The 14,686-nt window shown below is 37.7% G+C and overlaps 1 protein-coding gene across 3 annotated transcripts in view; it reads left to right on the forward strand.

Moving 5' to 3' along the window:
• The window catches only part of TAFA1 (TAFA chemokine like family member 1), a 770,352-nt gene that overhangs the window by 132,935 nt on the left and 622,731 nt on the right, over nt 1–14,686 (forward strand). The gene's annotated exons all lie outside the window — the stretch shown is intronic.

The following is a 14,686-nucleotide window of genomic DNA, read 5'->3' on the forward strand; positions in this document are numbered from 1 at the left end:
ATGGACCAATTCAGCAGGCAGGAAATCAGTAAGGGCATACTTGAACTCAACAACACCAACAATCAACTGGATATAATGGACATCTATAGACTATTTCATCCCACAACAGTGGAATACACATTCCTCTCAAGCTTACCTGAAACATTCACTAGGATAGACCACACTCTGGAGCATAAAACACACTTTAACAAATTAAAAAAATAGAAATCACACAATGTGTGCTCTCAGACCACAGTGAAATTAAACTAGTAATCAATAACAGAAAGGTAGCTACACATGATCATATCAATAAACACGGAAAAATCATTTAACAAAATCCAACACATATTTATGATAAAAACTCTCAACAGTCTAGGAATAAAGTGAAACTTCCTCAAATTGATAAAGAATATCCACAAAAACCCTACAGCTAACATCATAATTAATGATGAGAAACTTGAAGCTTTTCTGCTAAGATCAGAAACAAGGCAAGGATATTCCCTTTCACCACTGCTTTTCAACATGGTACTGGAAGTCCTGGCTAATGGAATGAGACAAGAAAATAAAATAAAATGTATACAGATTGGGAAGGAAGAAATAAAACTGTCTTTGTTTGCAGATGAAAATATTCTCTATGTAGAACATCTGAAGGAACTGACAAAAAATAACTCCTGAAGCTAATAAGTGATTATAGCAAGGTTAATATACAGAAATAAATCACTTTCCTATATATGAGCAATGAACACGTAGAATTGAAATTAAAACCACATTGTTACATACATTAACATCCCCCCAATAAAATACCTACGTATACATCTAACAAAATATGTATACAGTCTATGTGAGGAAAACTGTAAAATTCTGATGAAAGATATCACAGATGAACTAAATGAATGGAGAGATATTTCATACTCATGGATAAGGTTGTTTGTTCTTCTTAGTCTAATCTTTAGATTCAATTCAATCCCAATAAAAATCCCAGCAGATAATTTTGTGGATTTCAACAAACTCTTTCTAAAATTTAAATCGTCAGGCAAAATATCCATAATAGCTAACTCAGTATTAAAAGAGAAGAACAAAATTGGGGGACTGACACCACCAGATTTTCAGGACTTTCTATAAAGGAATAGTAACCAAGGGAGTGGTATTGGTGAAAGGATTGACAAATAGATCAATGTAACAAAATGTGGAGGGTAGAAATAGGCCTATATACTATACATATAGGCAACTGATCTTTGACAAAGGAACAAAGGCAATACAATGGAGCAAAGATAGTCTTTACAACAAATGTTTTTGGAACAACTGGACAACCACATGCAAAAAAATGAATCTAGACCGAGACCTTACATCCTTCACAGAGTAAAGTCAAGTTGAATCAGAGACCTACGTGCAAAATGTAAAACTACAAAACTCCTGGAAGATAACATAGGAGAAAATCTAGGTGATCCTAGATATGGTGTTGGCTTTTGAGTTACACCACCTCCAAAGGCACAATCCATGAAAGAAATAATAAGTTGGACTTCATTAAAATTAAAAAGTTCTGCCTTTTGAAATACAGTGTCAAGAGAATGAGAAGACAAGCCACAGCCTGGGAGAAAGTATTGCAGAAGATATATCTGATAAAGGACTGTTATCCAAAACATATAAAGAACTCTTAAGACTCAATAATAAGAAAATAATCCGATTAAAAAATGCGCCACGGACCTTAACAAATACCTTATCAAGTAAAATATACCAATGGTAAATAAACACTTGAAAAGATGCTTCACGTCCTATGACATCAGGGAAATGAAAACGAAAAAAGTTAAAAAATATGAGATTTCACTATGCACCGATTAGAAAGGTCAAAATCCGAAGCAATGACAACCCCAAATGCTGGTGAGGATGTGGGGCATGAGGAACTCTCATTCATTGCTTTTGGGAATGCAAAATGTTGCAGCCACTTTGGAAGACAGTTTGGCTGTTTCTTACAAAACTAAACATACTCTTAACATATGATCCAGCAAGAACACTCCTTGGTATTTACCCAAATGAATTTAAAACTTATGTCCTCACAAAAACCTGCACCTGGAGCTTTATTCATAGTTAGAAGCAACCAAGATTTCCTTCAGTAGGGTGAATGGATAAACTGTGGTATTACATTCAGACAATGAAATATTATTCAGTGCTAAAAATAAACGAGCCATCAAGTCACAAAAAGACATGGAAGAAACTTAAATGCACATTGCTAAGTGGATAAAGCCAATCTGAAAAGGCCATATATTGTCTGATTCCTGCTACATTCTGGAAAAGGCAAAACTATTTAGAGACAGTAAAAATATTAGTGGTTGCCAGAGGGTAGGGAGAGGGAGAGATGAATAGGCAGAGCACAAGGGACTTTTAGGACAGTGAAACAATTCTTTATGATACTACAGTAGTGGATACATGTCAATTTACATTTATCAAAACTCATAAAATGTATAACAAGAGTAAACCCTAATGTAAATTGTGGACTTTGGGTGATGATGTGTCAGCATAGATTCATTGATTGTAACAAGTGTACGATTCTGGTGAGGAATGTGCATAGCAGAGGAAGTTGTATGTATATGAAACTCTCTGTACCTCCTGCTCAATTTTGTTGTGAATCTAAAACTGATCTAAAACATAAAGTTTATTAATAACAAAAAATACCAGTGTGATTCTTATACCAAATAAATGACAGTAATTTCCAAATGTCATCAGACATCCACTCAGTATTTAAATGTCCCTGATTGCCTTATGAATTTATTTGTAATTTTCAGTTTTCTTGAATGAAGTTCTAAATAAGGTCCATACATTGCCAGTAGCTGATTTGTATCATCTCTCTTTTTTTTTTTTTGCGGTATGCGGGCCTCTCACTGTTGTGGCCTCTCCCGTTGCGGAGCACAGGCTCCGGACGCGCAGGCTCAGCGGCCATGGCTCACGGGCCCAGCCGCTCCACGGCATGTGGGATCTTCCCGGACCGGGACACGAACCCGTGTCCCCTGCATCGGCAGGCGGACCCCCAACCACTGCACCACCAGGGAAGCCCTGTGTCATCTCTTTTAATCCATAAATTACCCACTCTCTTTCCCTTACTTTTTCCTTAGTATTTATGTGTTGAATTAATGTAGAGTTTCTGAGGCCTAGATTTTGCTGGTATCCTCATGGTTTCATTTAATCAGTTTCTCTGTCCCTTGCATTTTTGAGTGGGTGGTGAGATTGTTAGAATTATAGATCTGAGAAGATTCAGTTTTGATTTTTTTGGTAAGAATACTTTAGGTAGTATTGTGTGTGTCTATCAGGAGCCCATAATCATCTGGTCTTGCTTTATTTTGTGGCGTTAGCAATCACTGATGCTTATCAAAATCATTATTTCATCCGGTGTTACAAAATGATGATATCCTAATTCTAGCATTCCTTCTGCAATTTTTAGCTTACATGCTTCTCTATAAAGGGAAATTTCCCCTTATCAACTATTGGTTACATGGAAATAGAGTTCATTTAAGAAAGAGAGTATATCTTTGATTTTTCCCCCGACATTTACTAGTTTTAAAAATAATGTGACTGTTCCCCTGGCAAAAGTGACCAACAATTTAAGAGGTAACCCAATCAAATTCTTGCCGGCAAAATCGTGTCGTTGAATTGTCCGTTGAGTCAATTATCGGTCGTATTATACCAATGTACTCTTGGTTTTAATTGTTATTTTCTATTTTAGTGACAATAAAAGGCAATCTTTAACCTATTGCAGAGCCGTTAATAACGAGACTAACATTTCTTCATTTTTTAGGTGTCAGGCACTCAATGTGTCCAGCCGTCTGGCATGTAACATACATGAATGAAGTGGTCCAGGTGAAGGTCGTGGCCAACAGGAGGGTGCAGGTCCTCTCTGAGGGCAGCAGAGGTTACTCAGCTCTGGCCACCATTGCCCTGTAGAAAGTTGTGTGGTGAGGGGGGTGGGATAGTATAGGCAGACTTTCCAAACAAGCTGGTAATCTGAATTTTCATATGATGCCTTCTGACTTTTAAAGGTTGTCAAATAATGTGACATTTTAAAACACCACCTCACAAGGTCAAAGAAAGTACATCTCCACATCTATCTAGCTTATGGCCTGCTAATACATTATTTCTGCTATAGGTAATTTAACAGATTATTTTCATTTCTATTGCCTTCTATATTTTCCTTTTGGAAGTTAAGGGGGCATGTGGTCCCCTCCTTACTCCCCACTCTCCCTCCTAATTCCAGATTGTGACCATACCTTAGGAAGAGCTGATCTGGCCCAAAGGCTTCACTTTCCTGATGGGACACTGGGGTTCAGAGAGCGAAATGTTTTGCCTAAAGTCAACTGACCTTGTGGATGATCTAAACCTTGAAACCAGATCTGAGGCTGGTGTAGTGCACCTTCCACTGGGTACCACAGCCTTTTACTAGCAAAGCAATACTCCAGCACCATTGTCACCTCTCCCCACTAGAAGCATCTACTTTCCCAGACCTTGGCCCCTCCTCACTTGTCCTATTGCTGGGAAGCAGGGAAGGAGGAAAGGAACTAACATTGACTTAGAACCTGCAATGCTCTGAACCCCGTCTTAGATGCATTATATTTGTTACCTTAGTAATTAACCATCACACAAAATCCTCAAGATGTGGGTACTATTATCTTTTAGATAGATGAAAAAAACTGAGGCTCAGAGATTTAAGTAACTTTCTCTGGGCTACAAAAGAACTAACTAACAGACTCAGGTCTGTGTAACCCTCAAGGCTGTTCGTTTGTTTTTTTTCATAACCTTACACTGCCTTCCATCTCCAAGCTCCCAATGACACCCAATGTCATTTTCTTAATTTCTGCAACACCATAACCCAAGCCAGATGGCTTCAGTAGTAGTTCTGCTTTCCTAGAGGACAGCCAAGGACCACAAACAGCAGGTTGTCCCGGAAGTTTCTCTCCCATCATGTCTACTACTCTTTTGCCTCCTCTTCAAATTGCCCTTCTGGAACTCATTTACTAGCCAGAACAAATCTACTGCCTATGTTAGGTCCTGAAGGAAACAGATAAAACATGCAAATGGGGTATTTGAGTTGAGTATTATGAGGGTATTGTTATAAAAGTATGGACAGTGTTAAGAGAGACCAGAAGAGATGGTGAAGCACCCCATGGCTAGCAACAGCGGGGAGCAGTTAACCGTTGCCCAACCCCAACTGTGGCTTTGGAAGAAGAACATGCGCCTGTAGCCTCATAGCCTAGCAGGGAAGGAGCTGGGGAATAAACATGATGAAGTCTCCTCCTTCCATCAATAATAAGAATAATAGATATCATAATAACAATAATAATAAAGAAAGGGAGAGAGTGGAACTGGAGGGACAAAAAAAAGAATATGCAATATTCCCCCTGCTTTTCTACAAGTTGCTGCCACAAAGTAGACAGGAACCCTGTGCTGAAGGGCACCTCTGTTAGAAAGGACCAGAATGCCTCCCTCTCATTCCCAGCTTCACTTCTGTCTCCCTGGCTGGAGTCCCAGCCAGCTTGCATGCAGACACACCTTCAGCTCTGCATGGGCAGACGTGAGAGTCTCCACCATCTGGGTCAGGCAACTGGGGTTTTCAAGTTCATACTATTGTATCTTGAGTAGAAAAGCTGTATTCTTTCCCTAGCACATCTGCACTGTTAACATCTGTATGTTTCTGCTCTTTCCAAAGGCCTGACCTGTGTTTTCAACTCACTCTCTTGCTTTCTCTGGCCCTACTCTTTTTCTTGAACCCCTAGGAATATTTCTCCCCCAAACCCCTGTGCTTCCAGGCCCAGAGTGCCAGAGAAATCAAGTTATTTTCATTTTATGAATATGCATATACAAAACCCAAGATATTTTCCAAGAGAAATTGCAAATTTGATCTGCAAGAAATGTATCGCTATTTCTGCCAATGGGTAGAAGCATTGTGAAATTAGACTAAGGGCAAGCTAGTTTTGTGCTCTCAGAAAGCATTTTACCTTTTTGGAGAGCAGAACTGCTTTTTCAGGAGGCTGATGTTGCTTGGAAAACAGCTTTTCATTTTCCAAGCAACCATACAGAGTTGGGTTTTTGCCCTCCGTCAAACTTAGAAAAGGTGATGTATGCTCTTCTTCACACAGATGAGTAAGTTAAGTACTTTGCTTCAGAAATCCTAATTTCTTTCCTGGACCACATTGGGATTTCCTTCCTCATGTTAAGTCCTCTCTCATGTAGTCAGCAGAACGTTACAATTTGATACTTTTTGGGTTCCTCACTGCTTCCCCTCTTCCCCTTACATTTGCTTGATGTATAACAACATGCTTGCAAAAAGAGTATGTAATTTTTTTTCACCATCTACAACATAGTACAGAGAGTAGCAAATGAAAAAGACAGACCAAGAACAAAGGATGGGGATCTTAGTCATGGAAACACTTCAAACACTGAAAGCTTATGCCAGTTGAACTTTGTGGCAGTTGACAAAGATAGACCAATATTAAGTTATTTGTGTGCCTGCTATATAAGACTTCATTCCTCTCCTAAGCAGGGGGACATCCTTACTTGCAACTTTTCTTTGCTCCTCCCATTAATTGATGCTGAAGCAGCATGCCTAGTGGTTTAGAGCACAGGCTCTGAAGTCTGACAGACAGATCTGGGTCTGTGTCTTGGTTCTGCCACCCTTTAGCAACATGGCTTTAGGTAAGCCCTTAACCTCACTGAGTCTCAGCTTCCTCACCTATAACATCAGGAAAATAATAGTCCCACTGCAGAAGAATTCTGTGATTATCAAATGAACCAAATGCATGTAAATCATTTAGCGCCAGGCCTGACATACAGTAAGCGCTCAGTGAGGGTCAGCTATTATTTGCTAATTTCCATTTAGCTCCAAAAGCAATGCCACCTGTAGATTTATCTTCCCTCCTCCATATGAACTTTGTTCAAAATGTGACAGACATTTCCATTAAATTTCTACTTTTAGTATCCTCTGTCCTAATTATTTGGTTTTGCATCATTGACAGAATTCTCTAGGCCCTTCACTGAGTGCTGTATTCCAAAATGCTCTGCCTTTTCCTTAAAGCCATTCATACACTGAAGTGCTAGCACATCTGATTGATGACTGGAGCCTCCTGGGTCCTCCCCATCCAAAATAGTAAAGCCCTCCTCTGCTTTTGAGCTTCAACAAGTTTTTCCTTTTCCCATTGTTGTTCTAAGACCTAGCCCAACATCATTATGTGAGGCAAGTGACTGTCTCATTTTTAACCTTAAATTGTGAGTTCCCTTGGGATTTCCCTGGTGGTCCAGTGGTTAGTACTCAGTGCTTTCACTGCTGGCACCGGGGGTTCACTGCCAGGGTTCAATCCCTGGTGGGGGAACTAAGATCCCACAAGTGGCGTGGCACGGCCAAATTCTAAAAAATAATAAATAAATAAATAATGCATTTCCCCTTTTATCTTTCATTTCACATCTCACTGCTACCTTGACTCTAACTACAATCTAATCATTTTCTGTTGTCCGACACAGTTTTTTCAGAAGCAGAATATAAATTTTAATCTTAATTGCTAAATGCACCACTTATTTTTTATTGAAATTATTCTGAGGGGTGTGGACTTTTAAATTTCTCATTTATTGGTGCGGTTAAAATACAAAACAGATTAAAATGTAAGTTTTCTTCTTACTTTGAAAAGAACTTTAGGATTCAAAGTATTTTTAAATTTATAAAATATATGTAAGTTATAAAGAACAATGATATAATGAATGCCTGTGTACCCACTACTCAGTTTATGGGGAAAAATATTACCTTTGCTTTGAAATCCCCTTAAGTGTCCCCTCCTGAAATCATCTCTTTCTCTTCCCTTCAGAGGTAATGACCTTTACTGAATTTAGTTTATTATTTTTGCTTTTGCTTGCATTCCAATGAGTAAATGAATATATCACAATTTATTTCTGCATTTTATGTTGATGGATATTTGAGTTATTTCCAATATTTTAAAATCAAACTTTGTGGTTTGCAATAATTATGGACTCACATGAAGTTGTAACAAGTGATAGGGAGACCTCCCACACAACATTTATTCAGTTTCCCCAAGTGTAACGTCTTGTAAAACTCTAGTACAGTATCATGGCCAGGATATTGACATTGATATAGTAAAGAAAGATATAGTACATATCCATCAGCCCATGGATAGTCATACTCAATTTCTTCAAACCTTACCTCTTTCCTTAACCTGAGGCAACCCATAATCTGTTCCCCATTTCTATAATGTTCTCTTTTCAAGAATGTTTTTTAAATGGAATCATACAGTATATAACCTTTGAGACTTTTTCTGATCTGCATAATTTTCTGGAAATTCATCCAGCTTGTTACATGTAACAATAGTACATTCCTTTTTATTGCTGAGGCATATTCCATGGTATGGATGTACCACAGTTTGTTTAACCATTTATCTGTTTAACAACTTCTGGTGTTTCTGGTTTTTGGCTATTAACGAATAAAGCTGCAATGAACATTTGGGTACAGGTTTTGGTGTAAACCCAATTCCTCATCTCTCTATGCTAAATGCCTGGGAAAGCAATTGCTGGCCCATATGATAACTACATCGTTAGTTGTCTAAGAAACTGCTGAATGGTTTTCCAGAGTGGCTGTACTATTTTACATACCCACCAGCATACTTGAGTAATTCAGTTTCTTTGCATCCTTGCCAGGTTTTGGTATTGTCATTGTGCCTTATTTTACTCATTCTGATAGGAGTACAGTGAAATCATTTTATGGTCTCTATTTTCATTCCCATAATGGCTAATGATGTTGAGCATCTTTTCATCTGCTTATTTACCATCTATATATCTTCTTTGGTGAAATGTCTTTTGCCTTTGCTCTATTTAGATTCTTTGCTTTTTTAATGTTGTGCTTTAACAGTTCTTTAAATATTCTGAATACCTGACCTTTTCTGGATATATGGTTTGTGAATATTTTCTCCCTATATATTTAGTTTGTCTTTTGATCTTCTTAATAGGATCCCTAGATCCCAGCCACTTTGCCTTGTCTTTACTGTGTAGAGTCATACATATCTCCTCCCCTAATCCCCCCAGAAATTTAGTTACACTTAGTGGGAAGAATAAGAAAAACTGTCTCTACTCTTTCTTCCCAGAAATGTAAGAGGCCCAGTTCTTTTTTTTTCTTTTTCTTTACCTAGACCTGTGCTCTTAAATATATTAGCACAAGTGAATATTTTGATTACAATTAAAATGAATTAAAATATCCAGGTCCTTTGTCACACTGGCCACATTTGAAGTGCTCAGTAGCCACATGGGGCAAGTGACTACCATATTGGACAAAAAGATTATAGAATATTTCCATCATCATCAAAGTTCTGGTAGGCAGCACTAGCTTAGAGTACATAAACAAGGGCAGAATTACTGGGTGGAAGAGTATGAGCTCCTTAACCTTTATTATGTATTGCTAAGATGTTTTCCAAAGTAGTTGTGTTGATTTTTACTTCCATTAGCAGTGAATAACAATTCCTATCTTCCATATTTGTGTTAACACTGGGTAGAGTCAGACTTCAAACATTTTTTAAAAATATATTTATTTATTCATTTATTTAATTTTGTTGGCTGTATTGGGTCTTCACTGCTGCATGCGGGTTTTCTCTAGTTGCTGAGAGTGGGGGCTACACTTTTTGTGTGTGTGTGTGTGTGGAGATTTTATTTATTTTTTTAATATCCTTATTGGAGTATAATTGCTTTACAATGGTGTGTTAGTTTCTGCTTTATAACAAAGTGAATCAGCTATACATATACATATATCTCCATATCTCCTCCCTCTTGCATGTCCATCCCACCCTGCCTATCCAGCCCCACTGGGTGGTCACAAAGCTGATCTCCCTGTGCTATGCGGCTGCTTCCCACTAGCTATCTATTTTACATTTGGTAGTGTATATATGGCCATGCCACTCTCTCACTTCGTCCCAGTTTGCCCTTCCCCCTCCCCATGTCCTCAAGTCCATTCTCTAGTAGGTCTGCGTCTTTATTCCCATCCTGCCCCTAGATTCTTCATAACCAGTTTTTTTTTTTAAGATTCCATATATATGTGTTAGCATACAGTATTTGTTTTCCTCTATTTGATTTACTTCACTCTGTATGGCAGACTCTAGGTCCATCTACCTCACTACAAATAACTCAATTTCATTTCATTTTATGGCTGAGTAATATTCCATTGTATATATGTGCCACATCTTCTTTATCCATTCAGCTGTTGATGGACACTTAGGTTGCTTCCATGTCCTGGCTATTGTAAATAGTCCTGCAATGAATATTGTGGTACATGATCCTTTTTGAATTATGGTTTTCTTAGGGTATATGCCCAGCAGTGGGATTGCTGGGTCATATGGTAGTTCTATCTTTAGTTTTTTAAGGAACCTCCATAATGTTCTCCATAGAGGCTGTATCGATTTACAATCCCACCAACAGTGCAAGAGGGTTCCCTTTTCTCCACACCCTCTCCAGCATTTATTGTTTGAAGATTTTTTGATGATGGCCATTCTGACCAGTGTGTGGTGGTACCTCGTCTTAGTTTTGATTTGCATTTCTCTAATGATTAGTGATGTTGAGCATCCTTTCATATGTTTGTTGGCAATCTGTATATCTTCTTTGGAGAAATACCTGTTGAAGTCTTCTGCCCATTTTTGGATTGGGTTGTTTGTTTTTTTGATATTGAGCTGCATGAGCGGCTTGTAAATTTTGGAGATTAATCCTTTGTCAGTTGCTTCATTTGCAAATATTTTCTCCTATTCTGAGGGTTGTTTTTTTGTCTTATTTAAGGTTTCCTTTGCTGTGCAAAAGCTTTTAAGTTTCATTAGTTCCCATTTGTTTTATTTTTGTTTTTATTTCCATTTCTGTAAGAGGTGGGTCAAAAAGGATCTTGCTGTGATTTATGTCATAGAGTGTTCTGCCTATGTTTTCCTCTAAGAGTTTTATAGTGTCTGGCCTTACATTTAGGCCTTTAATCCATTTAGAGTTTATTTTTACATATGGTGTTACGAAGTGTTTTAATTTCATTCTTTTACATGTAGCTCTCCAGTTCTCCCAGCACCACTTACTGAAGAGGCTGTCTTTTCTCCATTGTATATTCTTGCCTCCTTTATCAAAGGTAAGGTGACCATATGTGCATGGGTTTATTTCTGGGATTTCTATCCTGTTCCATTGATCTATATTTCTGTTTTTGTGCCAGTACCATACTGTCTTGATTACTGTAGCTTTGTAGTATAGTCTGAAGTCAGGGAGCCTGATTCCTCCAGCTCCATTTTTCTTTCTCAAGATTGCTTTGGCTATTCGGGGTCATTTTTGTTTCCATACAAACTGTGAAATTTTTTGTTCTAGTTCTGTGAAAAATGCCATTGGTACTTTGATAGGGATTACATTGAATCTGTAGATTGCTTTGGGTAGTATAGTCATTTTCACAATGCTGATTCTTCCAATCCAAGAACATGGTATATTTCTCCATCTGTTTGTATCATCTTTAATTTCTTTCATCAGTGTCTTATAGTTTTCTGCATACAGGTCTTTTGTCTCCTTAGGTAGGTTTATTCCTAGTTATTTTATTCTTTTTGTTGCAGTGGTAAATGGGAGTATTTCTTTAATTTCTCTTTCAGACTTTTCATCATTAGTGTAAAGGGATGCAACAGATTTCTGTGCATTAATTTTGTATCCTGCTACTTTACCAGATTCATTCATTAGCTCTAGTAGTTTCCTGGTAGTATCTTTAGGAATCTCTATGTATAGTATCATGTCATCTGTAAACAGTGACAGCTTTACTTCTTCTTTTCCAATTTGGATTCCTTTTATTTATTTTTCTTCTCTGATTGCCGTGGCTAAAATTTCCAAAACAATGTTGAATAACAGTGGTGAGAGTGGGCACCCTTTTTTGTTCCTGATCTTAGTGGAAATGGTTTCAGTTTTTCACCATTGAGGACGATGTTGGCTGTGGGTTTGTCATATATGGCCTTTATTATGTTGAGGTATGTTCCCTCTATGCCTACTTTCTGGAGGATTTTTATCATAAATGGGTGTTGAATCTTGTCGAAAGCTTTTTCTGCATCTATTGAGATGATCATATGGTTTTTATTCTTCAGTTTCTTAATATGGTGTATCACATTGATTGAATTGTGTATATTGAAGAATCCTTGCATTCCTGGGATAAACCCCACTTGATCATGGTGTATGAACCTTTTAATGTGCTGTTGGATTCTGTTTGCTAGTATTTTGTTGAGGGTTTTTTCATCCATATTCATCAGTGATATTGGCTGTAGATTACTTTCTTTGTGACATCTTTGTCTGGTTTTGGTATCAGGGTGATGGTGGCCTCGTAGAATGAGTTTGGGAGTGTTCCCTCCTCTACCATATTTTGGAAGAGCTTGAGAAGGATAGATGTCTTCTCTTCTCTAAATAGTTGATAGAATTCTCCTGTGAAGCCATCTGGTCCTGAGCTTTTGTTTGTTGGAAGATGTTTAATCACAGTTTCAATTTCAGTGCTTGTGATGGGTCTGTCTATACTTTCTATTTCTTCCTGGTTCAGTCTCGGAAGGTTGTGCTTTTCTAAGAATTTGTCGATTTCTTCCAGGTTCTCCATTTTATGGGCATATAGTTGCTTGTAGTAATCTCTCATGATCCTTTGTATTTCTGCAGTGTCAGTTGTTACTTCTCCGTTTTCATTTCTAATACTATTGATTTGAGTCTTCTCCCTTTTTTTGTTTATTCTTTTTTTTTTTTTTTTTTTGTGGTACACGGGCCTCTCACTGTTGTGGTCTCTCCTGTTGCGGAGCACAGGCTCCGGACGTGCAGGCTCAGCAGCCATGGCTCACGGGCCCAGCTGCTCTACGGCATGTGGGATCTTCCTAGACCGGGCACGAACCCGCGTTCCCTGCATCGGCAGGCGGACTCTCAACCACTGTGCCACCAGGAAAGCCCTCCCTTTTTTTCTTGATGAGTCTGGCTAATGGTTTATCAATTTTGTTTATCTTCTCAAAGAATCAGATTTTAGTTTTATTGATCTTTGCTATTGTTTCCTTCATTTCTTTTTCATTTATTTCTGATCTAATCTTTATGATTTCTTTCCTTCTTCTAACTTTGGGGTTTTTTTGTTCTTCTTTCTCTAATTGCTTTAGGTGTAAGGTTAGGTTGCTTACTTGAAATGTTTCTTGTTTCTTAAGGTAGGATTGTATTGCTATAAACTTCCCCCTTAGAACTGCTTTTGCTGCGTCCCATAGGTTTTGGGTCATCGTGTTTTCATTGTCATTTGTTTCTAGGTATTTTTTTATTTCGTCTTTGATTTCTTCAGTGATCTCTTGGTTATTAAGTAGTGTATTGTTTAGCCTCCATGTGTTTGTATTTTTTACAGATCTTTTCTTGTAATTGATATCTAGTCTCATAGAATTGTGGTTCGAAAAGATACTTGATATGATTTCAATTTTCTTAAATTTTCCAGTGCTTGATTTGTGACCCAAGATATGATCTCTCCTGGAGAATGTTCCATGAGCACTTGAGAAGAAAGTGTATTCTGTTGTTTTTGGATGGAATGTCCTATAAATAACAATTAAGTCCATCTTGTTTAATGCATCATTTAAAGCTTGTGTTTCCCTATTTATTTTCATTTTGGATGATCTGTCCATTGGTGAAAGTGGGGTGTTAAAATTCCCTACTATGATTGTGTTACTATTGATTTCCCCTTTTATGGCTGTTAGTATTTGCCTTATGTATTGAGGCGCTCCTATGTTGGGGCATAAATATTTACCATTGTTATATCTTTTTCCTGGATTGATCCCTTGATCCTTATGTAGTGTCCTTCTTTGTCTCTTATAATAGTCTTTATTTTAAACTCTATTTTGTCTGATATGAGAATTGCTACTCCAGCTTTCTTTTGATTTCCAATTGCATGGAATATCTTTTTCCATCCCCTCACTTTCAGTCTGTATGTTTCCCTAGGTCTGAAGTGGGTCTCTTGTAGACAGCATATGTATGGCTCTTGTTTTTGTATCCATTCAGCCAGTCTATGTATTTTGGTTGGAGCATTTAATCCATTTACTTTTAACTTAATTATCGATATGTATGTTCCTAGTACCATTTTCTTAATTATTTGGGGTTTGTTATTGTGGGTCTTTTCCTTCTCTTGTGTTTCCTGCCTAGAGAAGTTCCTTTAGCTTTTATTGTAAAGCTGGTTTGGTGGTGCTGAATTCTCATAGTTTTTGCTTGTCTGTAAAGGTTTTAATTTCACTGTCGAATCTGAATGAGATCCTTGTTGGGAAGAGTAATCTTGGTTGTAGGTTTTTCCCTTTCATCACTTTAAATATGTCCTGCCCCTCCCTTCTGGCTTGCAGAGTTCCTGCTGAAAGATCAGCTGTTAACCTTATGGGGATTCCCTTGTATGTTATTTTTGTTTTTCACTTGCTGCTTTTAATATTTTATTTTTGTATTTAATTTTTGATAGTTTGATTAATATGTCTTGGCGTGTTTCTCCTTGAATTTATCCTGTATGGGACTGTCTGCACTTCCTGTACTTGACTAACTATTTCCTTTCTCATATTAGGGAAGTTTTCAACTATAATCTCTTCAAATATTTTCTCCTTTCTTTTTCTCTTCTTCTGGGACCCCTATAATTCGAAAGTTGGTGCGTTTAATATTGTCCCACAGGTCTCTGAGACTGTCCTCAGTTCTTTTCATTCTTTCTTTATTCTGC

The sequence above is a fragment of the Pseudorca crassidens genome, chromosome 10 (assembly GCF_039906515.1).
Source record: "Pseudorca crassidens isolate mPseCra1 chromosome 10, mPseCra1.hap1, whole genome shotgun sequence".
In the NCBI taxonomy this organism is placed as follows: Eukaryota; Metazoa; Chordata; class Mammalia; order Artiodactyla; family Delphinidae; genus Pseudorca; species Pseudorca crassidens.